The sequence below is a fragment of the Vanessa tameamea genome, chromosome 2 (genome assembly GCF_037043105.1).
Source record: "Vanessa tameamea isolate UH-Manoa-2023 chromosome 2, ilVanTame1 primary haplotype, whole genome shotgun sequence".
In the NCBI taxonomy this organism is placed as follows: domain Eukaryota; kingdom Metazoa; phylum Arthropoda; class Insecta; order Lepidoptera; family Nymphalidae; genus Vanessa; species Vanessa tameamea.
The window spans coordinates 4,952,560-4,979,871 of NC_087310.1; the positions used below are offsets into that span (position 1 = coordinate 4,952,560).

Consider the following 27,312-nt stretch of genomic DNA (forward strand, 5'->3'; position numbering starts at 1 on the left):
CCGTCATTTTGAAGTTAGAAGCTCGAAATTTTATTTTTGGGCTACCGAATAAAAATTTGTTGATTCGCATTGTAGCGTTTCTGGATATTTTACGCCTAAGGGGAGAAATAGAATTTGACATTTCGTATACAGGTTAGTCTGGAAGTTCGTCATTATAAAGTTAGAAGCTCGAAATTTTATTTTTCGGCTACCGATTAAAAATGAGTTGATTTGCATTTAAGCGTTTCTGGATATTCTACCCTAAGGGCTGAAATACAAACCAATGTGGTATACAAAGAGGTCTTATATTAACGTACTATTTTAAGCTAGTATATAATATAATAAACACATTTGACAGACAGACAGACAGACACTTTGACAGATCACAGTTAATAAAAAAAGTAAAGAATTAATGAATGATGTTTTTCTTTTATCTTATACGGTTGTCATAATTAAAAATCTTAAACTAGATATTCAAAGTTTGAGTTCATTAGATACTCTAAGCCTTATTCGAAATCGGGGCGGTATGAGCAAGGCATTAGCACGGGCCCGCTACATGGGTGTAATTAGTGTCATTTGCACTATTTTTGGATGGGATAAACACAGGCGGGTATATTGTCGAACGGCCATCTAAATTGGAAACAAATGGTTGAGGCCTGGAAGTGCTAACTCAATTTGTTCGGCTTTCGCTAACGTTTGAGCAATAAATATTAGATCTCTTGCTTTGTTGCATCACTCTGTACGATTTGACCAAGTTTACAGTTATCATTGGAGCATTCCAAATTACTTAATGTGTTTAGCTATGACATGTTACTTTGTTTCGATTGTCAGATCAGTGAGCTTCGATAAAGTAGCTAACCGATAGACGACTTCGTTTGCAGAATTGACAAAAATATGTGTAAATTAAATGAGCGCTTATACGTCATAAGATGAACATTTGACGAATGGAAAATAACATAGACAATTGTTAGTTTTTAATAGATAAGTTCTGACAGGATTTTTCAACAGGTTTCTACTACAATCTAGTCAATTGGCCATTTTAACGTGCGTCTTCGATATCTGTATATTATTATTACTTACTTTTTTCATTTACTTATTTTTTTATAATTGTCAATTCGATGTGTAATTCGAAATTGGAAAAAATAGGTCTGAGAGTTCTAAATCGAATAAAAAAGGTTTTATAAATATAATGTATTTATTGACACTTATATTCTTTGTAGTTCAATAACACCGACGTAGGTCCGTAAATTTAACGTTTAATTTCATCGCAGAACTTTAAAAAAATCTTCCAAATAAATCCTTATGCACTCTTACTAGCGATCGCATACAAATATATTCGTTTCATTTTGTTTATCACTATATTTTAGTGCCATATGCCATTTAATAAAGAATTACAATAGTGATGTCAATCACAGCTAAAAACCTAATTTATAAGCTAAGACAATGCTACAATAATATATAATAAGTAAATCATATAAAAATAGAATCGTACGATAAAAATTAAAAACTACACACGAATTTATTATTTCTGCCGATAACTGCGTGCGCATCACTCAAAAATATTATCGATGAAGCAATCTAATCGTACATCGCTTCGAAAATAACGAAACTCTAATCACATAATCTGTTTGAACAATGCACGAATACCGACAATAAACGGAAAATCTCTGCTGCAATCATAGTAATCCGCGGCTCAGCTGATAGCGCTGTTAATTAAGACATTATCGGCCGGTTATCTGTCAGGCGGATAATCTACCCGTGCCTTATCACGAACTTCCTTTCAATCGGGTGTTTTTTTAATACGAAAATTCAGATTAAGCACAATACGATGAGTTTCAATAACATTATTATATCATATTTCTAAGGAATAATAAATTTAAATGTATTTTTTATCTGTTGTCTTGCATATCAAATACTAAATTGATTTCTTAAGAAATTCACTAAATCAAAATTAAGACAAATTTGAATTAGTCGTTAGGTTTAATTCATTTTATTTTATTGAATGGAATTTTCTGTACAATGAACTTCTCAGATTAGCCTCGTTCCTTGTCTGATGTTTTTAAAAATGATATAACATAATACATTACATATAGAATTTAAAAAAAATAGTTTTTTTTAATTTCTTTAGCAGATTTGGTTTGTTTTTATGTAATCTAACCGCAGAGAATTCTTTTTTTTAATTTTTCATACTGGATTAACACAACTATTCTAGTAGGCGGCATTGCGCAAATCACATTTCCGAATGTATCCTGAACATCACCATAATTTAAATACTCCATTGCCAGACAAGTTTTAACTAAACGTTCACGATTAAAATATTTATTAATGTCTTGTTATTGAAATCGATGAAATAGAAAGAGATAGAAGAATTATACTATCAGAGTGAAAGAGAGAGAGAAACTTCTCTTATTTACACACGTAACTACTATATAAAGTCGAGATATCGTTTTCAATTGATAATATAGATAGATTGATATTTATTTATTGGAATGGATTAAGATAGGGATTCAACAAAGGGTTATTATTATTACAAGTCTGAAACAATTGTATTAGAAAAAACGATATATTGATTATCATTTCGAAACCTTTTATGGTTTTAAAATTTCAAAAAAGTAGGTTTTTAAGCAGAAATAATCATTATCTTTATTTTTATTCAATCACCCGAAAAAAAAATTATATGACGTGTTACAGGGCCTTAGGTTAATATTTTACACATAATTGCAGGTATACTTGGATACAGTCACAGGATGGTACTTTATTTTTTTAATGTAATTTTGAAATATGCAAAATAGTTTATCGAAAATATTTATAGATTAAATTCAAAATGATATAAGAATCTGTGGACAGGTTTTAAAGTTAGTGAATTAATCGCCTCAAACTCAAATCTTTTAACATTTTAGGTGTGTGTGAAATATTTTGAATACAAATTTAAATCTTTTATATCTACCAAAAACAAAATTCATTGATTATATTTTATTACAAATATATCGCAAATTGTAACGACCAAACAAACACACCGACTTTGAATTTTTTAGTAAAGTAATGTATGATTTTTTATTATCAATGTTTTTTTTAATCACTATAATTAAAATACGTCATGCGTTACAAACTAATGCATTTAAGTGTGTTGTCTCTTTCGAACATAAGAATTAACTGTTTAAGGAAAAGAATAGACAATATTCTATAAAAAAAAATATTTTTAATACTCAGGCACAAGTTGAAGTCAAATAAATATGTAATATCGCTAAATCTAAATCTCTAGATACCTCATCTACATATTCTCAAGGAAATTTGGTCCATAATTCTAATCCAATATGGTATAGTTTGATCGATTTCACGTGCTGAATAAAAGAGCAAATATTAATATAAAAATTAATAATAAAAAATAATATTAATCAGTGATGAATATTAATCGAAGGGATTATTTAAATGGTTATATATTATGATAATATACTCATTTGTTTATATATTATTTAATACAAAGATAAGCTTATCTAATTCAGCTGTTTTTGTCTTTGCAAACGGGGTTATGGTCATAGCTTGCAACGTTTATGTATAAAATATATTGGCGGACGAGCAAGTAACCATTCCTTACACGAATTCGCCACCAACCTTCGAAACTACGATTATATGTCCCTTGGAAACTAAGATAATAGTTTTGAATGAAAAATTGAATTGAATATTTAAGTATAAATATCATACTTTTTTATGTTTTTTAATACCCTGTAAAATAACATCCGCATAAAATCAGGTAGGTGATTTAAGATTTTATAATTCGAAAAATGAATACAATCATATATTTTATATTCAATAATAGCTTGTTTGAAACTCAAAATTTCTGTAATGGTTCATCGATGTCAATCACTAAATATTATGCATTTAAAGCAGCGTGTTTTCGACTTCAATAAAATGTCGGTAAAACAGGAGCTCGTCAAAGAAAAAGGAGAGTAGTTGATAGTAAAATAAGTTAGTCTTTTTGTAGAAGTAAAATTTAAATAACCAATATTAATACCAGTACTTTTTGTCGGAGTTTCAAATATTAAAGTGTAAGATAAAATTAAACTGTAAGATAAAAGTAATTAATCTTAATGCAAAATATGTGAAGAAATCCCGCTGATGAGGCATATTTTGAATGACTTCCAGCTATTTTGATACAAAGTAACTTTAAAAAAATAGTTATCATTTACTTAAATTTACTTGGATATAAATTTATAGCTAAAATAAAACAGGTTATAGGCATATATTTAAATGGTATCGTTGAATTCATTAAATTTATTCTCATAACTTATACCACGACTTTGAGATAAATATTTACTTTTACTGTCTGCTTCGTATATTTAATCTGTAGATATATATTTTTTAAAATTATAAATACATATTAAATTTTATAATATAATAGTACCAAAAAAAAAAATCCTAATATTGGTCAGTAATGTTGCCCGCATAAATGAAATATAAAAAATATATATTTCTTAAATTTGCTTTTTTATTACATTATTATATATTTTACAAAACTTCCTTCATCAATAAAAAAAGAACCATTTTATTAATAGTTATCACTAACAAATATACTGACGATATAAAAGTACCCATTAACTACAATATCCTTCGACTTAAATTGTAAACAAAATTTATTTGTTACGTCACATGATATTAGATTAAATATATTCAAGCAAACACGTGCCAACTCCTCATATAAAAAACCGCTAATTTATACTAAAAAAAATTCAAATTTTTTTTTTTTAAATTATTAATGTAAAAATGGTGAGATCATTATTTTGCATAAAAAATTACTCATATAATATATGTATATAAATTTTTAACGAAAACGAAATACAATAATTTATTTGCGTAATTATATAAAACGGTTATTTTTTAATTCATTTTTAGGATCCATTAAAAACGAGCAGTCACCACGCAACGCATTTTAAATGTTTCAATTAAAAACAAATTAAATGAAATTTTTTAAAATAAAAAATAGCTTACATTTTTTTTTTTCAATTAAAATGCAATTTGCAATCGTCGATAAATATTTAACATTATATATATCTAATGACGTATAATTCAATTCCATTATATTTAACAAATGCATTTAGCATTAATATATTATCGTAATGATAATCACAGCTTTACCTTATCAATAACGGAGTTGGAATCTAAAAAATTTGAACATTCGTCACGTCATGACCTAGTATCGATAGCAACATTAATAGCGATGTAGGCCTTTTTTAAAATATAACTTTTATGAAATTGCAAATCATGTCAATCTCATTAATTAATAATCTATTTACGTATAAACAAGGAACGGTCGACCTCGACTTTACCTACTTGGATATCAATAGTGGAAAGATGATATCAATTCATGGATTTTACAGATATCTAGATATGAACCACTCTAGATATCTCCACTCAAAGCATTAACTGTCCATAATCTATGAGAAGATTATTTATGCGCCCGATGATTATCTCCAATTAACACTCGAGTGGCATGCGATTAAATGAAATAACCCAGTTAAACCGTTCCGTACAAACGACAGATACGATACGACGATGGAGCCAACCGATGCATTGAATAATCATTCTGATTGTTTTCACGGCGTATGTCATAAATTATGCAATATTGCAATATTTTATAAGGACCGTCTAGATGACGGCGAAGGAACTTTTGAAACGCAACGAGAACAAAAAAGCTATCAATGGGGCCGCGGACGGACCGCAGAACACATTAGATATTGTTGACAAAACTTCCTCCTCAATTAATATGCATCGACAGGTAATGTCGCGTACGTGCGCCTGCGCCGCTGCGCCCCGCCGCGGCGGCCGAGCGCCGCAGACTACATTTTCGCATGCGCGACACATCCATGCAAAATTTTAGGCGGGATGCGTTTGCTGATGTAAGAAGCGTCCAGTAAAAGTAGCCATACTTTCCATTAGCGCCTCTTTGTCCACGCAGTTCATTGGCTCCGGGTTAGACAGAGAAGGAGATGTCAGCACTGATGCGTTTGGACAACGCACATCGCATTCGGTAAAAGCGAGTTTTGACGACCGCCAGTGCGCATTCCCATGCAAGGTATGCCCGCAGGAGCTATGTCGGCAATTTAAATATTACGGCTACTCAAAAACGTGAGATGTAAGTAGCAAGAAAGCCCGTGTGGGCTTCGAGCTTGCCGAAATTTGGATGCAGCGAATCCGGCCAAAAAAATATCATTTTTAATTATAAGACGACATTTTTTCGTAACGAAATTGCAACTTTTTATACAGAACGCATCGAGTTATGCAATTAATATTGTCATGCACGGTTTTCAAAACCATAAAGTTGCCTTAAAGCGAATCGAGATTACGTGGTATAAAATTCTCAAGATTTTCATCCCATTATTATTAACTCGTAAATGAAACAGTGTTGCGACAAAATTTTGCGAGCGATCACGTTAGACGGTTCGTACAGTACCCATTCCCATGTCGGCACGAAAAAATAATATTCAAATGGATTCACGCGCGCGCGCCTCCGTCCGAATTTTGCAACCTCTTTTGATGCGCCCGCGCCGATTCCGGCAAATCCGTCGCGTCGGAAGTGCGTGGCGCGCGCTCCGCCGCCGCTGTCGATGTGTCGATATGCTCACATAGAGTCGTTGACCTCGATCAGGATCCCGATAATAGGTATCATAGACCGTTATTGGGCAGATTAAGGAGCCGCCGAGATGATCAACTCTACAATTACGACCAATAACAAGACAATAGAACCAACACGTGTATAACAGTTCCTATAACGTGCGGTATAAATTTATACACACGATTGTATTTTATCAGCACAGTAATGTGACAAGCAATTAAATTTAAATATTACGATACATACAAAATATATTATTGGTTCAAATTATCGATATTAAGTATTCCCCTCACTAATCCGTGTGATACGTATACGGTCACACAATGCACTTATTATTCGACAGTTCAGTTTCTAAGTAAAGTGCATACGGATTGAATACGGCGTTGAAATGACGTGTGCGTCTGCCCTTCAAATGACGGAATATAGGTTCAAAGAAATTTGTAACAAGCTAAAGCTTGAAACTATGTTGCACTACATTCAATAATCCGCTGCAACGTTAACGATAACGCAACATGTAATATTAATACATGTTAATTATTCATAACGAGAATAGAGAAACACATATAGTTCTCTTGCTATTTTAATCGTCGTGTCATTTAAAAATGAAATCAAAACCTCTCACAATTTCGTACCGACAGTAATTGTCGTACTGCAATTCAAAATATCTGGTTTTAAGATGGAAACCATACAATCAGGGTTTTTGTTTCAAGCTTCAAACGTGTCGGGGAATCAAAACAGAGGTATTCTGTTAAGGCAATTAAGGGGATCTTTCCTGTAAGTGAGGTAGCGAATACCTGGACTTTATTACCGTAACAATGAATACATCTCAGGGCGGTATTGTCTTTCACATTACGTAAAATCTTTGCGGACAATGTACTAGCAAACAGGATCATCACTTTAACGGTAACATCTCGGAATAATTTGTAAAGAATCTACCTGATCTTAAATTTATGGCTTAACTCGAGATATAAATTGGTTGTAGTTAAACCCGACGCTTTACAATATAAACATTTCAAATTTGTATTATTAATTCGAATGTTGGAAAGTTTAATTTTTAAGTTTTAAGAGAAAATTATTTGTAAGAATGCTTCTTAAGCAGATACTACAAAACTACAGATATTACGATTAAAGATCAGACAAATATTTCCAGACATATTGATACTTATATATATATAAGTATCATATGCACAATACACATGCATCAGGCGTATAGTAACAAACGTCATGAAATTGATTTCATTATATAATTGGTTTTAATAAATTTTCTCACAATTTAGAAACATATCCTTGAGAAAGTGCATCGTCGCGACGGGTAGCGAGTCCGTATAGAATTACTAAATATTGAAATAAAATAGGACGCGAATAATTATCATACATTATAAAATAACGAGATAAAAATACAATATTGATAATAAATAAATTAATGGTCAAAAAACATTTTTAAAGATAAGTAAAATAAAAGATTATAAAATCTATCGCCTTTAAATTACATTTAATCATCTATAAATTCTAAATTTTTAATATTAAAATACGTAAAACAATATGAATACTAAAAATATACTACGTATGAGAAGGTATTTATTTTCATCAACTTTTCGGTGTTAGTTAATAACTATAACATAATGAACAGAATATTGTCAGGACAGGGCCGGATCTACCATATAGCTTTTTGGGCTTCAGCCCAGGGCTCCGTGTATTCAAAGGGGCCCCAGCTAAGTCGAGTCAAAGTCAAAAATAGACTATAAGGCGAAACAATCCATAATTTTAATTCAAGTCTACGTTCAGATATGTCTTAGGTAGGCCCCTAGGTAGTGTTAGCCCAGGGCCCCTTAAACTTACAGTCCGGTTCTGTGTCAGAGTTTATCTTATTAGTATTGAAAAATTAAATAGACATAAAACACCGTTAAAAATACGACACGAAATAACTTTTATTACAAAATAATTAGTGCTGAACATTTTTCTTTATTATTTTCATGTGTACTTTAAATATAATTTAAAAATCGAATGTTATTTTTTTTTTAAATTAAATTACATAGCAACAACCTAGTAACAGACGTAGATGGGTAGTATATGCATGTCTGTTGTTGTTTTATTGTACGGTATATCGTATTGTTTCTAAATAACGTCTGTCACTAGGATCGTCGTGATTCATTGACGATCTATCAGTGCGTGCGCATCTCGGGTCTGGATGCTGCCACAAAACAGAGATTAGAGTTCGTTCACACAGGATTTTATTCCTCTGCATCGTATCGATGCGCGCACGCATATCGGTGCACTCTTACTCATTTGTTGTTGTAATTGTAAAAGGGATGGCGGATGAGATAAATGGGTCGATGACATTTGGCTCCGGCCGATTACTACGATTATGCACTTTGAGCGTTGAACTTTACTACGAGCTTTGATATGCAGTTGAGTTGTTGTCTGTAGGTTTACCATAATTGATCGTTTTTAACCAACACTAAACAACTGACAATTAATTTAAACACGAATGTAGTATCTTTAAATAGAGTAATTCATTTTATTCCGCATTAAAAACTGTATGGTTTTAAATCATGTGTTTATAACACTGAGTCATTCACGTATGATTCGTATAAAAGCAACAATAAACCTTGTTTCGAAAAGAATCTTATTTAAAACCGAAAAGTCTATGAAAAATACAAGCGATATCACACCGAGTTGCGACCGCAACGTATTCAATGCGTATAAATTCCCATGTAGAGGCGATAACCGAATCTATCCTGCGACACACCGCTATTACCGCTATCGCTTCCGCTACGATAGCTGTCCGGCGTAAACTATTGTCCTAAACGAGACAGGGACAAAGATAGCTTCATTACTAAATATAACATAAAGTCACAAAGCACGTCTGGGACCCTGACTTACAGAATAATCGGACGCGAAACTAAATTTTGATCAACAATTTACAAAAGCTCAACAAGTTAACAGCACAATTATATACTCGTGAAGTATTATTCATACGAGAAACTGTTTCATAGTGTAAATTGTAGCGCACTAAAAGTTATAAATAAATATTGGACAACATCGCATACATTACTCTGATCCCAAAGTAAGTAACTAGAGCTCTTGTGTTATGGGTAACGACGGTACCACAAACACTCAGACCCAAGACAACATAGAAAACTAATGAATTTTTTCTACATCGACTCGGCCTGAAATCGAACCCGGGACCTCGGAGTGGCGTATGAAAACCGGTGTACAAACTACTCGACTACGGAGGTCGTCAAAAATAAAAATTAGTAATTTGTTTAAATTCTAACAATAATAATAATAATAATGTTACAAATCTATTATTATTTTACTTAAAAGTCTACGTGGATATATAAATTGATTAGTAAAACTAACCTAACATCAACGCGCCGCCATTCAGGATTACTTAGATGTTTATATTCTTTATTCTGATGTTTTAGGAAGGCTGTCGTGTTAACATCTTACACCGCCAATAGGCCGCTAACTACGGTCTTATATATTATCACCCCTGTATTGGTAATTAAAGTGGCTCATTCACCCTCAAATCGGAATACAGCAATAACACAAATGATTAATTTACAATAACTGTTGATTGAGTGGACCCATACGGACGTGCAAGGGACTTACTAACTTACTATCAGTAAAACAATACTTATTTTAAAGCTACAGAATATATTTGAAACTTACTACAAACAAAACATCATATTAACACATTTAAAATGTTTGATGGAAGACAAATGACTTGACGAAACACATTACAATAACAGTGAGAGATAAATTTCTAGGCTGGGGTTACGATGTCAATTGGCTCGCCTTAGCCATAGCCAGCTCTAAAACATTCATTAATCAGTCGCAGAGATTCTAAATATAGGCACTTATGCTATCGGCTATACCGGTGATGTCAGGGAATTAGCAGTTAAATTGCTGTGTCAAAGGGCTGGACAATAGACGCGGCTGAGATTACAATGATAACATCGTGGTATTTAAGGATTAATAAGTAATAATTAATTATTGTAGTTGTCTTGTGGTACACGACCAAGTTTACGAGAAAATCGTTTTGTTATGAATTGTAGAGTTTAACGATATCAAGGATTTAAGGTGCTATTTGGAATTTGATTTGTTTAATGATTAAGTTATCAAATTTGAAGAGGATTTAGTTGCTGGTAGGGTTATATGTAAACCCGTCTCTGAATAGGTACCACCGATTTATCGAATATCCTACCGGCGAACAGCATAGTAAGTACTGTTGTGTTCTGAAGGATGAGTGAACCAGCGTAACTACAGAATAGATTGATGTCAGGGAAGATAGTGATCAGGTGGCCTATCCGTTTTATATAAAAAAAAAGAAAATGTGGATTTGTCTTCTACAAATCACAGATGTTAATGATTTATCATAAGACAATAAAAATCTAATTTCAAATTGATTTCATTCATAAAAAGGAAATATAATAATATGGCATATATATATAATGACTTATATAATATGTTTTTCTGGCAAAACTTTAAAAAAATCGATAACTTAATTTACATTATTCTCAAAGACATGCATAATAATTATTGTGACTATAACTTCTTTTCACGTAAAAAATGCTAAAAAAAGGTCCATCGTACTTTTTGGTCGTATTACTTCGTTTATTATGTTGTATCGCACCTTTTTTCCTTGAAAGTGTCTCTCATAAATGAAGTAGGTTAGACATCAATGGACTCCTCAAAAAGGTTTAGGTTTTATTTCCTTTTTAGACATAAGAAAACAGTTCATTACAAGTTTCATCATAAAAAATACCAGCTCGTAAAACTGATCTATTCGAAGAAATTGTTTAATAAGATGTTGATAGAATTTAACGTATCTGGAGATAACGAGGATTTTTTTAAGATCTGATTTGACCGCTCTTTCATGTTGATATATATGTATATAGTAATATAATTTGATAATACCTTTGAATCGTATCGTTTCATGAAATGACATACTCGTATAGGTGAGTAAATCATCCGAGTTTCATTAAACATCATCAAACTCACGCATTAATACATTTATCGAATATTTTATGTCCTATATCGAGATTAATATGGAAAACATTAAAGATGTTTTATTCAAACAATCATATCTATAAATATAAAAACGTGAGCACGACTTCACCGATTTCATTCATCTTTTTTTTTCTAAGTTTTCTAATACTTCGTAGGAGGTTCTTACGGAAAGAAAAATTAAGAAAAATGCGGCGAACATCGGAAATTTTCAGAAAACTTAAGAGCGTTTATTTCCTACTAGAACTTCTAATATCGACTAATAGTTAGCCAATAAAAAATTTCACTCGTGCGAAGTCGGGGCGGGGCCTCTAGTTATGTTTTTTAATCTAAATACGCTACATTACCTAATAACCAAACAAACCAATTAAAAGGCTACTGTGTTGCACGATAATGTAGTCATAAGTGAAAATTAGCTCTGAATAAACTGTAATTACACTGATATCGATGACGGCCACCAATTACGCGCACCTTGCAAGTGCATAGATGCGTGTACAATTACACCTTGTCGCTTTGACCGTGAGTAAATTTAATATTATACGAGTTTTTTCACCTATTTATTATAACATCGCGCACCAGACATTGTAACGATTAATAAAAATTATATCGTAACGTATTTTGATGATCAGCCCACTTTTTTAATTTTATTACAGACTTGATACATTTTGGAAGGCATCATTTTTTATAGAGGACAAAAGTATTTTGTCCAGCGAATCGATTACAAACTGTCATCTTAATCGGCCTCACAGAAATTAGTCACGTAGTTAGTTAAATACAGTTTTTTTAAACGATAACGATTTGAAACGATATTTTTAGTTATAACTTGTGAACGGTTATTTTTTATTGTTTTTCAAGCGTAAACGTCTCAGGCTAAGATTGCGCGTCTAGTACAAACCAATATTACTTTTGGTCTTTGAATTAAATGTTGCATAAATCAAACTTTTATTATTATCAACAGAACCTAAATCAGTAGCTAAAAAATAAAAGTCTTTCACCAATATATCAATGTTGATAATTTGTATTATGTTACGCGTTGTGAAATATTGTGCTATTGTTTCATAAGTGAAATCCATCACCTTCTTTATTCTTACAGAAAATAACTAGGACACATTTTTTTTTAAATTTTTACGCTAATTCGTTTTGACCAATTTTCTGTATAGAGTTCAATTTTCTAATGTTCACAACAAAAGAACAATAACAAACTAACCAATTTTATTACCATGGTGTGCCTGTCAGCTGTACTTGACACACGCCAAACGACATAACTCTACTAGTGTGCATGTACTTAGTAGCCAACTGTTGGCTACAATTTTTTTCGACTCGTTCTCAGCTTCGTCGTATATCTAGATGTATTAATAATCAAAGAGTATAATCTAGTTTGAATATTTATTTTTGTGACACAGTATAACTTTAACCCCTCGTGTATCGCAAGTGCACTTCACGAGGTGGTCCGTTAATTAGGTTATACGTCAGACTGTCTGTTGAGTTACAATAATACGCTGTATTTATTCCATCATAAATGACAATAAGTGATTTTTAAAATATGAATTAAAACTAAATACTAAACTGGTACTTTTGCTTATACAAGTTTTGCAGGTCTTACCGTTGATAACTGTAGCTTTGACCACATCCTGTCAACTCTTCAATCGCATTTTTTAGCTAACCCTCATTCAAACAGAATGTGACAACAACGCTAAAATTCCCACGTGATTCAAATATAGATAATCAACGGAAAATATTCAACGTAATAACCGACGTTTCGACATGTTTTTAATATTGATATGAACACGATTACTTTTATTCCGAGAAAGTTTATAGAAAAATCTCGTGGCTCTGAATTCCTTGTTATATTGTATACAAGACTCATTCGGTGACCCAAGATCTAGCTTTCTGAGCCTATAGACCGAATCTCACTATTCAGATCGACAATAGTGACGCCTTCAGTGTAGATCTTAGTTAATGTTGTACACTTCTTAATGAGTGTTGTATTAAGGTTTTTTTGCCAACAAGTTATCAGAGGTACAGAAAAAGACACTGGGCCTACCACGCGTGAGAAACCGCGGGCAGATACTAATGGTTGTTTTTCTAGTTAAGATTCCAAAATATTTGTAAACATTAAAACGAATTATGAAAACTCGTAACCCGCATACGATTATTGGGAGCTTTAGTGCTTTACCTCACTGTCCACCATGTGTATCCGTCTGTGTCGCCACTCGCCGTACAGGGCGGAACTTACATCATTAATTTTTAATAAATATATTTTCAATACAATTTATTTATTCAACACAAAGTATCTATTTGATATTTAGGCTAATTATTATCATGTTTACTTGAAAACTGCCTCGGTGGTCTAGTGGCTGCAGATCTAATATCAGATAAAAGGTATATTAACAATCAGATCTTGAATTTATTCAAGTTATTCGGTCATCTAATAGAAGTGCACTCGATGGAACAACTTGATCATGACTATTGCGAATGAAAAGTATTAATACAAGGTTGATAAATGATTGAATGAAAATAATCGCAATTTTGAACATCTTTGAAGAAGATAATTTGAGTTTGTTAAATGTATTTTTGTAAATAAATTGAATTAAATGGGTACTTTATTTTATACAACGCAATAAAAAAGCAAATTATATGCGTCTGCTACAACCCAATAAATAAATTCAAAAAAATTTATAGCTCTACAAGATTTTCAATATTTCTTTGGAGTGTGTCAATTATGACAATTTATATTATATTTTATTTATAATCTGGATAAGCGTCAACCCTAAGGCACCGTTTATAAATAAACAAAAAAAAAGTTGCGCCTAATCCGTCCCCACGCACACGAGTACATTTCGCGTAAACAAAGCGTTTGCATGTGGGGGTGCGTACATGTGGGTAGGTTAATGATAGTGGGTTTCCGTCCGTCACACCTGAGAGCCCCTAACCGCCATCGGGTTATAGATACCTAACCCCTCACCCCTTAATTCAGTTCGGAACGCACTTTGCGTACTAAATTTATATAGAGCTGCTATTATTATTGTTATATTTTTTCAGTTAATGACCTTGAACTTCTTTCTTTTAAGAATTCTTTTTTTTATAAACCGTTATAAACAGTAGATAATAATAAATTAAATTGACGTATATTTGTCAAAATTTGATTATTTAAAATAAGTCAATATAAAATCACATTTAAAATTGCCGTTCAAATATATTCTAAGAAATTCTTGACAGTTATGGCTGTAGTTTTTCCAAAATACAAATAAGGAACCTTTTGTTTCATAAATATCAATCAAAAAGAATCTCGAATAATGATATATCTATTTATTCATTCATGCATTTCATTTAACGATGAAATAAACTATTTTGCATTAACTTAGACTATTTATAATATAATGCTAATAGTTGGATCAATAAGTAACAAAACGTGCTAATGGAGGTCGCCAAATTTAATAATCATCTTATCATGGATGACGCCATGATCTTATTAGCATTTTATTTACACGTTATTGATTCGAATCTTGCAATATATTTGTTTAAAAAAAACCATAAAATCCGTTATATCATCTCCATAAAATTCCCCGAGTGACATGTTGAACGAATTACGCGCGAAGCATAAAGACTCTCAGAATTAAAAGGAAAAAGTTCAATTAATCCTAATTTGCTCGCTAAGATTAAGCTGGCGATATGGCATTCTGTTGAACCCTTTACTTCAATTCCCTGCCCTATTCTCTTTTAAGCCGCTTTCAAAAGGAGTTCGACAAACAAGGGACTTATAATGCGTAACGAACTAAGAACTTTATAAAGGCGCATCAAGATCTGCGGAATTATTTATTCAATTTATCGATATCGAAATAACATCTTTTTTCTATCTGCTAGTCAATCGGCGATAATAGACGTATGCCTGCTTGATTCCCAACCGTCAATAGACCAGTCAACCTTGCCAATTACGTATGCCAATGACAACGAACCGAGCCCCCATCGGGAATCAACCGCATCGTTTTTTCCACGACATACAACATGCAAACTACAATGAAAATAATTTCCTTCTTAATTAGTACGATTATTTGCATAAACAAGTCAGTATCCCATACTAGGACGACCATTATTGTAATTGTGCTTTTTTACGCGAAAAACTTACGCCGTGTAACGGTCAGCTCAGCGATGGTAATCACGGACGCATCCGCCGATAGATCGATAAACAAGGGCGCGACTGTGACGAGTTTCACAACGATCTGCCCACAAATTATAATAATCGCGGCTACTGTTTTCACAGCTAACGGAGTTTTGATTGCTGATTGTTATACGTTCGATGAGAGCGCACCGCAGATCGTCGGCCGATACGTCCAGGGCGGCATTAATTACTTAATTCCGATGCGTGCGTAAACGTGTGCGATTTCTAACGCAATACAGCAATTACGTATTTTTTTACGTACTAGATAATATTTTTTGAAAGCTTATCGCTCCGTGCTCACGGCTCGTGACGCTATTTACACGTTCACTTGAAATTACATTAACGCTTTGAAAGACCGATATCGGATGGTCGGGCGAAACATTGTTTTGATTCTGTCTTCTATTAAACATAACAGAGGGCGGTTAAGTAAAACATAAATTAGGTAAATATATCGTGCGTGCGTCGAGACAGTCGTTATGCCGAATATGAATTCACGACTTCCTTTACGAAACGATTATTTAATGCTCGAAAGTAATTCTTTACAATGAGTGCGTGACAAGTGTACAGACGCATTTTTTTTTATCAGCACACATGTCGTCCACTTTCGCATAGATCTTATCGTGTTTCAAAATAATTCATAGTCGAATACCGAAATATTCTTCGAAAGTGTTACGTATACGATTTACGTATTTTCTGTTACGACTGTTTCGATGCCGACAATCCCTACCTATAGCTATATATGTATATGCAATGCCAGCTCCTATCGACTGACTGACTCACTGGCAATGCGCAGGTTAAACTATAACACATATTTACTTTAAATTTGTTTGGTAGGCCTTTGTTTTGTAATGTTTAACGCCTTGAAGAATTTCTGTTCTGCATTTGATCATTGATAGTTTTTCTATCTTTAATTTTACCCCATCGACCAGTTCATAAAATGTTTATTTTCTTCTTCGATAGTTTTTATTATGTTTATGGAGAACAATAATGTAAGTATGGGAAATATTATTATTTGTACGTTGATAGTCAGATCTTGCTACAATATGAAAAAAGTAAATACAATCGATGTTACATATAAATACTCTAAGTACACCTATTATTTAATAAGAAAATCTAAACATAATAAATTTCATACGAAACTCTTTTGTTTTTTAATTTCCGAAATACATGATAGTTTTAAAAGACCAAAAGTCGCATCTTAAATATGACAATTATATCGAACAATGTCGCGAAGATACACTTGATATGGAATAATATTATGTAATACTGAAATATGTACAATTATTTGTATTTTTTTTATAAGTACTAATCAAATTCATTGCATAATATTTCCCGTCTTAATGAATGTGAATAAAAACTCAAAAACGCTAGTTGAATACGTATCGTTAGTGATGTATAAATTGATTTGCATAGAAATGTTTTTAACAATGGATTAATAATATCGGCTTTAACTTATCGCTAGCTGTCGGATGTGTGTGCACGCTATGTCTGCGCGTGTGTGCGTTTCCGTCATTTCCCTGCGCAGGAGTCGTCGATCGCAATGATTGCTCACGCGTTTCGCATCACTCACCCCTACCCTCGGGATAACTCGTTTACTCACAATTTACATACTTACCGATGCACTCTATATTTTTTTTATTAAAACGTTAATCTATAAAAATGGTTCCTGCAATCCATTAATAGTTATTGCCGTTAACGTATGCGCGTTCTTATAATACGGCATCACATGATTGTTTTGCAATCATTGATATTACTAGTGTAAATAAATAATTAAAATCTATTTTCTTAATACTAAAATGTAATATAACAATAACGGTCAAATAATTATTTTTGTATTCGAAATTTAAAAATTAATAAAGCATACTGCTAGACAATTAAGCATTACACCCGTATTCAATTATACTTAAATTCTACGTTTAATTTCACAATACAAATTAATTCAACGAGCGGTAACGGCGCAGGCGCACATGGGCTGGGCGTCGCCGACTCCCCATTGTTTATCCCACGATTAAAACCAATTCAAATACTAACTCGCACTCAAAAATTAAGCTGAAGCACCACTGAGGACCTATTGTTTTAGCCACAATACACACTTGGTGTGCCACCGCGAAAACTATGAACGAAACAAATGTTGATCCCTCGTTTTACAGCGTGCCTTTATTGTTATCACATTAAGATTATTGCCATATATTTCGAGAGAATATATGGCAATAATTATTATTATATTCCATGCAAACTCCATACTAAATATCTAAAATGAAAAATTGTCATTAATAGAAATTATAAGTATATTTAATATTAACGATGATTTTATAATTCACAAAGTTTATTAATTCGCACATAATTATATGATTTAATTTAATTTTAAAATTACAATAAATTAATTTAGTTTTAGTCTTAGTAATAATAAAATAAAATTACGTAATATGCATCGACTTAATATATAATTGAATACAAGCCGAATTTAATTCAATAAGTTCGAAGTAACTGTGGTTAGATTTATAAATTTTCGCTAAATATGGATTAAATAGGGCATTGAAGCGGTGTACGCACTCTTCAGGCTGCGCTGGCGCAGACGACAGCTGACGGTGAGCTCTTATGAGAGGCGATTTTAGCAATTAACCACCCTGCCGTGCCATTGTGTATCTTATAGATGTTTATCAAAACCTTTTGTAGTTAAAAGAACAGTATATTCGTACCTTAATGCTATCATAAAAACACATTTAAAACAAAAACAATTCCAAACTCTAATACTCTCACGGTCACCAACGCGCCGTATCGTGTTGCCTCGTAATGGAAAAAGTGGTTTATAATCATAGCCAGCATACAATATTTACGCATACTTTATCGTCAATCAATAATTAATATCTGAAGGCTGGCTGTTCAGACGCTCCCGAATTTCGCGGAGAATGATGTGGAGATCGCGTTCGAGTAATCGAACCGGCAAAAAACAAAAAATGAAACAAATACGAAATACTCCATTACTGGCACGCGGGCAGCTATGGAGACGTTTTGCGACGAGATATATTGTTCTCTTAATACGTAGTGACCGAATTCAAAGGTGATTGGGGACAATTGTCAGGTAGTCGGTTCACATTTTAATGTAAGTCGAGAAAAACTAACCGTGTAATGTTCAAATGGAAAATATATGAAACGCTTGTTTAGACATGTGTGCAAAACAAGATATGTTGTCCAAAAGATTTTAATGCGGTTATTATTAAAATGTTTATACAAAAACTACCTTTCGGTCGCGGACCTACTCTTACGAACGTGTGGGGGGTACAATTTTGTAACTCAGCCGTATGAGACAGTCATACGATACGACAAAAACTCAAAGGACACTTTTTGATATACGTTCTTTATATATATAGTATTTGTTATTTAATTGTACTTATTTATTCAAATAGAGTAGGAAAGAGCCACTCATTTCAATCAACACAACAGTGTTGATGGAAAAATAGATTAACAGAGATCCGCTATCATCAACCGAGCACGTAAGCTCCTCAACCACACATGGGGAACCAATCCAGCATCAAAAGTATTGTCAAGGGTTAACGTCAGATGTAGTTGTGAAAAAAAATATTCACATCCTTTCACCGGAGAAGCACAATATAATATTGTATTAAAATCATAAATCTTGATTATTGTTTGACCTTAGACTAAATTATTTTATCAGCAATTATACATATTTATTACTTTAGTTAATAGTTTATTTTATAGTTAATATTTTGCGCAAATAATAGATACGATATTACTAGTAAAAACATCATGCTTTGCGTGCAGCTTAATATATTACGTAAGGTTTTTTTTTTTAATTTTCATCAGAAACTCAAAACAGGCAATTACGACACTAACAATTATAGAAAATTCACCACTTTAATAAATTATTAGCTTAAAATGTAATTGTAATAGATTTTAAATATTGTTATCAATAATGATAGTTAAATTTTTCGAAACGACTCCATATCGCTGTAGTTCTTATGCGTACACATTATGTATGCAGGGCGCGGCTGGCCGCAGGCCACGTCAGCTATTTGCTCGTGACCAGAGGGCTAAGCCATTCAAGGCTAAGACACGGGGGCCAGTTTTTGGTCGACTTGATCCACGACACCCCTGCGCCCGCGACGTGCCAACGCGCCTCACACGTTCGTCTCCCAGATTCAAGAGTGGTTGACAAAACCAATCGGACCAGTGTAACATACCACGCTTGCTCTTCGAAAATATATGACGTTCTTTCGCAGCTCCCCAAGGAGTTCGACCGCGGTTGGTAAAATTAGCTTCGATTCATTAATTACTCTTTAATGAATCGAGTTATTTTAAATACTGAATCGATGAAATATCATACGAGTTAACGATGTATAGGCTTAAAATGAATACATTAACAATTAACCGACGCAGCTCCCGAGAACAGGTACCAACCCATTAGATTCCGCAAACGTTGTAATTCCTTCACCCTTATGATAATCTTAACAGTATTTGCGCAGATCTTGAGTACGTAAGCTCGTCCATTATTAATTGCACTTCTCAGGTGCGAAGATTATCCTTATTATGGTACCGCAGGGCTGACACATGCATCTCCTTACGCGATCCGGAACTTATCGAGAGGGTAGACTAAGTATCTGAACAGTAGTTAAATAAGCCGATTGAGGAAATCCCAAATTAGGTATGCTTAACCGATCTTCATCTCATCTACCGCAAACTTTTAAATAAATGTTATGTACAGCCTACATTAAATCATTACGTGCCGTTGGAAAATGAAATTGTTATTATTTTATAATTTAATGTCACTTGAGCAATGTTGATATTAACTGAAAGTGTGCCATTCAAATTAACAGCTCGGTCTTTATTTTTCCTAACCGACTGACAAATAAGTTTTACTATTACAACGGAATTTAATAGAGCGGATTAAGTAATAAGTATTTAAGTGAACAAAGATTGCAAAACTGCTAGGAATTGCGAAAGGTAAATTAAAAATCGAATTGGCTTTTGGTTCGCCGCACCGTGTTCAGGCGTTCCCCCCTCCCTCCCACTGTAATTGCGGGCGGCGCGCGCGCAGATTATCAGAAGCAAGTGCGTTCGATAACGCATGCGCACGAATGCATGTTATTAAATTTATTCCTTTTTCGCCAGAATCTGCATAATGAGGGGGGGCAAAAAAGGCACGTAATCGCTAGATTGCACGTCGCCTTACCCTGGAGAAAGGCAATATATTACTGCTGTAGGTACCTGTCTACATTTTGATGAATATTTTAAGAAGTGTTACGCGTTTTATTTTTTAGGTTAATGTGAAGCCAGACGGTTACACGTGATTATTTCTTGTCATAGCGAGGCATCGACCGTCTTAAGGGCGATGTGTTATGTTATGGTTATATTTTAAAGTAACGAAGATATCATGATCGCCTACAGCTGGAGATCCTCTCACGTCAACATGCTAAAAGTGAACAATCGCATTACGTTTGCACGCACCCTTAACATCAATACAGTTTACATTGGGACGAACTCTGCATAATTTATATCATAATGTCTGATATTGATATTTCAGATTAAAAATATGTATCAGAAAGATTTACAATTAATTATGAGTAGGAAACAAGTAGGAACATCAAAAATATGTGATGTTTGATTTATGACGTTTTGATAAGATCTTTTCAAGTAACATATTATGACAATATTTAATATTCATAATGTATATCTGTTACTCTAATGTTATATTATAATCGAGATATTTATAACTGATTTATATTTTCTTCTTTCAGTCCAACCCTGGTTAGCCGTGGGCTACCGAAATTCCACATCCGCGCAACACACCGTTTTTTCCAACTCCTTATCTTTCGTCATTATTTAAAAAGCCAATACAATATTTAACAATAATTTTACGAGACGTAACAGGGTTCAAGATCGTTCGGGAAATCGACTATACTTAAGGCAAATTTGCTCGAAAATTTATCAGTAACGAATCGTGGTTGCTCTTAATTTTCGAACATCATTAACGCGCAATTCCTCAAAGATGTGCTTCTGATGTTCGTGAGAAATTTACTTTGTAACAGGATCAGGGCACAGTAAAAAAGTTCCGCGCGTGTCGTCGGCAGCCGTCCAGCAAGTAGTCCGTAAATTATGGTTAGTTTTTGGGCACGCTCGCGCAATGCAGCCTCGCGGCTTTTCGCTTCGCCCTCCCGCCCCGCTGTGCCAGCCTCACCCGGTCACAGACCTCGCATCATTTCGTCAATCTCGACTACTTATCCGTCCGCACCGATCCCTTATATTAATCATTTTTCCAAAAAACGAGGCGCAATAAAGATCCTATCGTCTCAGCTGGGACCTTTGCGCGAGCGCTTTCGAAACTTTAGAATTGACAAACCGATATCGCAACTTATATTTATCGAAGCATGTATTTTAACTATGAGCCGTTCATTGTACCGCCAAAATTAATCTCGAGGGTTTAGCTGCGTCACAAAGGCGGCATGCCGGCGCGTACGGTGGCTATTACGGACACCACTTTATAATTACCTTTTTAAATAGTTTTTTCAGTCACTCAACATATTACAACGTCAATGTAAATAACTTGTTAGCCGCAATCTCATTTCTGGCCGATTGGATATTACAATAGTGTACGTGATTTGAGAAAGGTAACGGTGTCGCCGCATTATCCGCGAGATGGAGCCCATTAGCGGCGACGCGAGCGGCAGGCCGGCCCAGCGCAGCCGCGGAGCGCAGCGCGTGTCTAACGACAAGGCTACTCGACCGACAAATAGACTTACCTATAATGAAATCGATTTGTTAATCAAAATATAGATTAATCTTTTCATGTCTATTACACAGTTCAATTCAAACATTCATGCCCGGTCTTAACTGATGATTTTGGCCATGTCTGCAAAAACAGAATTTTACAATATCTTTAAGTCAATCGACTTTCGAGGCAATAAGAGCAAGACAACTTATTGCTGTGAGACGCAAAAAATATGATACTTCACTTGAAAACCATAAAAAAATGATCCGCGTCAAATATAGATCGATTATATTATCACAAAGAAACTGGCGCGCGTGGCGCATAATTAGATCTGAACCCGTGCTTTGTGCCCGAATCCAAGGCAAATTGAACCACGCAATATTTCACCTGACAGTGTCGTACGTGTGTAATTGCACGGATTTATCCACTGTAAACTCGAGTTTTTGTAGTACTAGTTTGGCACGCGCCCACTTTCTATGTAACTACCTGGAGATGTAATTTGTCGAGGTTTTTTTTTTCTCGATTAAAATTATCCGAGTCATCGTCAAACTTCCGTAACGGTGTTCAATAAGTAATGTTCACTTTAGACGTTCTATGTTTCTGAATATATATTATACAGACAATATACAATAAATATATTCAAACTGATCGTCCCCAGTCAAGACTTTTTAACTGTCAGTACATAATATTATCATGTAAGTAATAACGTGTCAATTTTAATATACAATTTTGAAAATAAATAAATCCAAACCCGGAAGTAACTACCCACATTATAATTACGATTATATTTTATAAAAAAATCGTAACAAAATTTTATCCTTCAATATTTCATCGGCGTTTAAATCTGAATGCATTTTATTATTTCAAACTATATTCTGGGTGGCCACTATCAGTAATAGGTAGTTCTGAGTTATCGCTCGGAACCATAATCCGCGATAATGGATTAGCGCAATGGTGAATATTTATAAACACTAGGTATCGCCAAATCGGTTGAAGTCGAACGCTATTATGATTTTTTTCTTCATTTATAAATTATAACAATACAGAATATGGTCAGAATTCGATTATGTGTAGAACTAAATGATGTGCGTGTGTGTTTTTATACATATGTAGGTGTGTATATAAATACGTGATGCATGTTTCGTCTCGCATATGATAACTCAAAAGTAATTTCACCCGTTGCGTTATTGCATAATAACATTTATTTATTTATTTGACACTTTATTACACGTACCAGATATGTTAAATATTATGGTTTTTTTTTTTGTATAGGTAGACGTAACTTATGGATAGGTGTAATATTTGATATATCTTTCCGTTCATATTATTAAAAAAAAACGTAAATACGATTTGCTTCTTACACAATAATATATAATAGTTATATAAAACCGAATTTTGAAACGCGGCTAACAATAAAACCTGTAATTACTGTAATTTTTTAATTTGAATTGAAGTCAATTCCTTTGTCCAACAATTTAACAAGTACCTAATTAAGTGCAAACTATAAAAACAATTATTAAGACTATTAACATTATTAAAAATCGTGTTTGCAAATAATTCCTAGTATAACCGATAAATAATTTACTAATGTCATAAACCATTTACTTCCGACGCCGTTACTCAGATAGAATAATTAATGTTATTGTCATATTTCTTTGGCTGAAGAATGCGGTTTATACAACCTTAACTATTTACGAAAAAAAAAGTGACTACTTCCATTTTCAAAACAAAAGACATCTCTATTAAAAACGTATTAAATGTTATTCATTAACGATATTTAATTGTATTGAAAGCTTATATGAGCTAATAAGCAAAAACACTAATAAATAGGTAATGTATTTTTTTTTTAATTTAAAATAATGTTACAGTAGCCTATATTTACTCGTGACATTAAAAAAAAAATAACAAAAGTTAAGATATTTATCTGTGCACTAAAACGAATAAAGTATGATGTTGTATTGTCACCTGTACCGAAATGTGTGCAAAATTTCAGCTCAATCCGTTGTCTCAAACTGGTTTAACGTTCAATTGCAGGATATGCAATATACCCACACATACATACATACACACACAATGTAAAACGAAATAAAAGAAGTAAATTAAATACTATAACGCAATTCCATATAGGTAATATCACCTGAAAAAAATTGTAGTCATTTTAAATAAATTATACTTTTCATATTGAATCGTTATCGCCTTCACATATAAAGAGCGATAACGTTCGGAAGCCGCTGATGAAATATCATAGAAGCGTACTAAACATGTTTGGCTGCAAATCCTAAAGTCTGAAGCATCAATTATGTCAAAAAAAAAATTAACTTAGTTGCATGACTGGCGGGAAATGTTATGTAAAAAGTTTAATAAAATCGTTAGTATTATTATTACAATAAATACGAAACGACTTCCAAGAGACGCAAGTAACCTGTATATCTAATTAATTTCACGCAAAACAACAGCGAAACTAGTATCGATTAAAGATTATTTTAGTAGTTAGTAGTTCTTTGAATAAATGATTAATTTATCTATCTATTAAAAATACTGTAAACGTAATTATCTAATTATATACTTTTGCTTGACATTGTACTTGCTTATAATTATAAATTATTTAATACAATAACTAAGGTACAAAAAAAAATGTTAAAAATTCTTAAACGTATTATTTTATTGTAATACAAAAAAAATAGCAAATTAATTTCGTTTAGTGGTTAAAATCTTAATACATAATTGTAATACCGCATAGCCGTAAATCGGTTTTAATTTAGTTTTTTTTTTTTTAGCAACATTCAAGTATATCCTTCTAAGCACGTTTGAAACGACTTAAATTTAGTTCTAGATGATAAGCCATATCCACCATTTAAAAGGAGTAATGTTCCGTTTATAATTGATTCAATTACTTGGCAAAGGCCTTTCTAATAAAGATATTTTGAATTCAAATAAAAATGCTGATAGCTTATTATAGAACCATGACCCATTAAAATTGCATTTTGTAGTGCAAATTAGTGTAATTAATACGTGTTAACTATTAATGTTAAAATAAATTACTCCAGAGATTCGTAAAAAAAAAATACCGAATTCTGACGAGTAGACAACATTAATCAAGTAAATACTTATGTATAGTCATCGTCTAATTTATTCCGTTCATGCATTTGTTAAAGTATTTTAATTTCCGCATGAAATAATTATTAAACCATATGACACAAAAAAAATATTATTTTTTTTGGAAAATAATAATAGCCTCAAGCCACTACTCCTTCGTCTTGCTTCTTAGGAGTAATCAATTGTGGCATACATCCCATGGTATGTGAGGATGTTGTCCTCGTAGCCGAAATGTTCCCCTACAGACATTTCAGTCGTAAGGACTGACTAACTGCGGAAAATATCTTAGTTATATGTGTGCAACACATCTCTGTATTCCCTAAAAAATATAATCTGATGGAACGGCAACCTGATACTGTGACACCCTTGATCACCCCATCAAGACATGTCCTGTCCTGTTTTACGCGCAACGCAACGCGCCACAGCTTCCTAAATCCAGCTACTGTGAATTTCTCGTACAAAAACATTTGGAATCTACTACTTAAGGTAATACTAGCCACTAATAGTACTGTTAGGTATCGAGTACATGAGCACTGCTTTACCTAAAAAAATAAAAGATGTCGTCTACTTTTTTTGCCAATAAACTAATTCAATTCACTAATAAGGTACATATAATATTTAATTTTTATTTTGTATCATTATATACTTCTTTATTCAGGTTTATCTCTAATTCGTGTTATTATGCCTAACTTATATGGCATTACTGCAAATATTTTATCATTAACGTAATGCACATCACATACAATACAATAATATTAAAAAGTTATTGTATTGTATAATAATTTTGATAATAATTATGCAATATTTTTTTAATAAATGTTATTTCATAATTTTATGTTTAACGGTAAATGCTTGTATTAATATAAATTACTTATTAGATTAAAATATTGATAAGAAAAAAAAAGTCACCATAAACATTTAAATTTAGTTTTTTTTTTCTCTTGAGGACGGTGTTCATATATTGCACTATAAGGCCTTGTCTTCAGTATTAGTTGACTATAAGTTTTAAACCTTATCAATGATTTTCGAACGAGACAATATAAAATCAAATTTTATAATAAAAATACCATCACAGTTTCCTTCTTTGAATTTAGAAAAAAAATAAACAATACATTAACATTTTTGACAATATCAAAATATAAATGTTAACATGTGAATAATATTTAAATTTCTTATCGCAAAATGCAAAAAAAAATAACAAACATAGTACCGTTTAGCAATATTTATCGTTTTAATGATAATTAACTATTCTGTCCTCTTCGAAAATGCTTTAATATGGATTACCTAACGACTTCCGATGATAAACTAGTTAACTGTATGAAATTAGATTCACTAACTACGGCTGTGACTGTTAAAATATTTAATCTTACAATAAAAACAAATCAAAACAATAAATCAAATTCATTGAAAACAATATATTATACAAAACTTCATTCTGATCCATTCATTTGTCATTCAGTTAACAAAGTATAATATATATATAAATATTAGCATAATATATTTTTTAAATTAATTATCAAAGGCATCAAGGCCGTATTTTATTGTTTAATATTTATTAAAATTAAAACGAATAAGAATCGATTCCAATTCAAAAACAAGCAAAGTAGTCATTAATAAAATATTGTATAAATATAAAATGTTACTTGTAATGAACAAAATAAATGAATTCGAATTTAGAACGATTTGCCTTATTATGTTAATAATCGTTAATTTAACGTAACTAAACGTATA

General features: G+C 32.6%; 1 protein-coding gene across 1 annotated transcript in view; it reads right to left on the bottom strand.

The window, feature by feature from the left end:
• The window catches only part of LOC113401060 (homeobox protein dve-1), a 78,509-nt gene that overhangs the window by 50,546 nt on the left and 651 nt on the right, over positions 1-27,312 (bottom strand). The window lies entirely within an intron of this gene.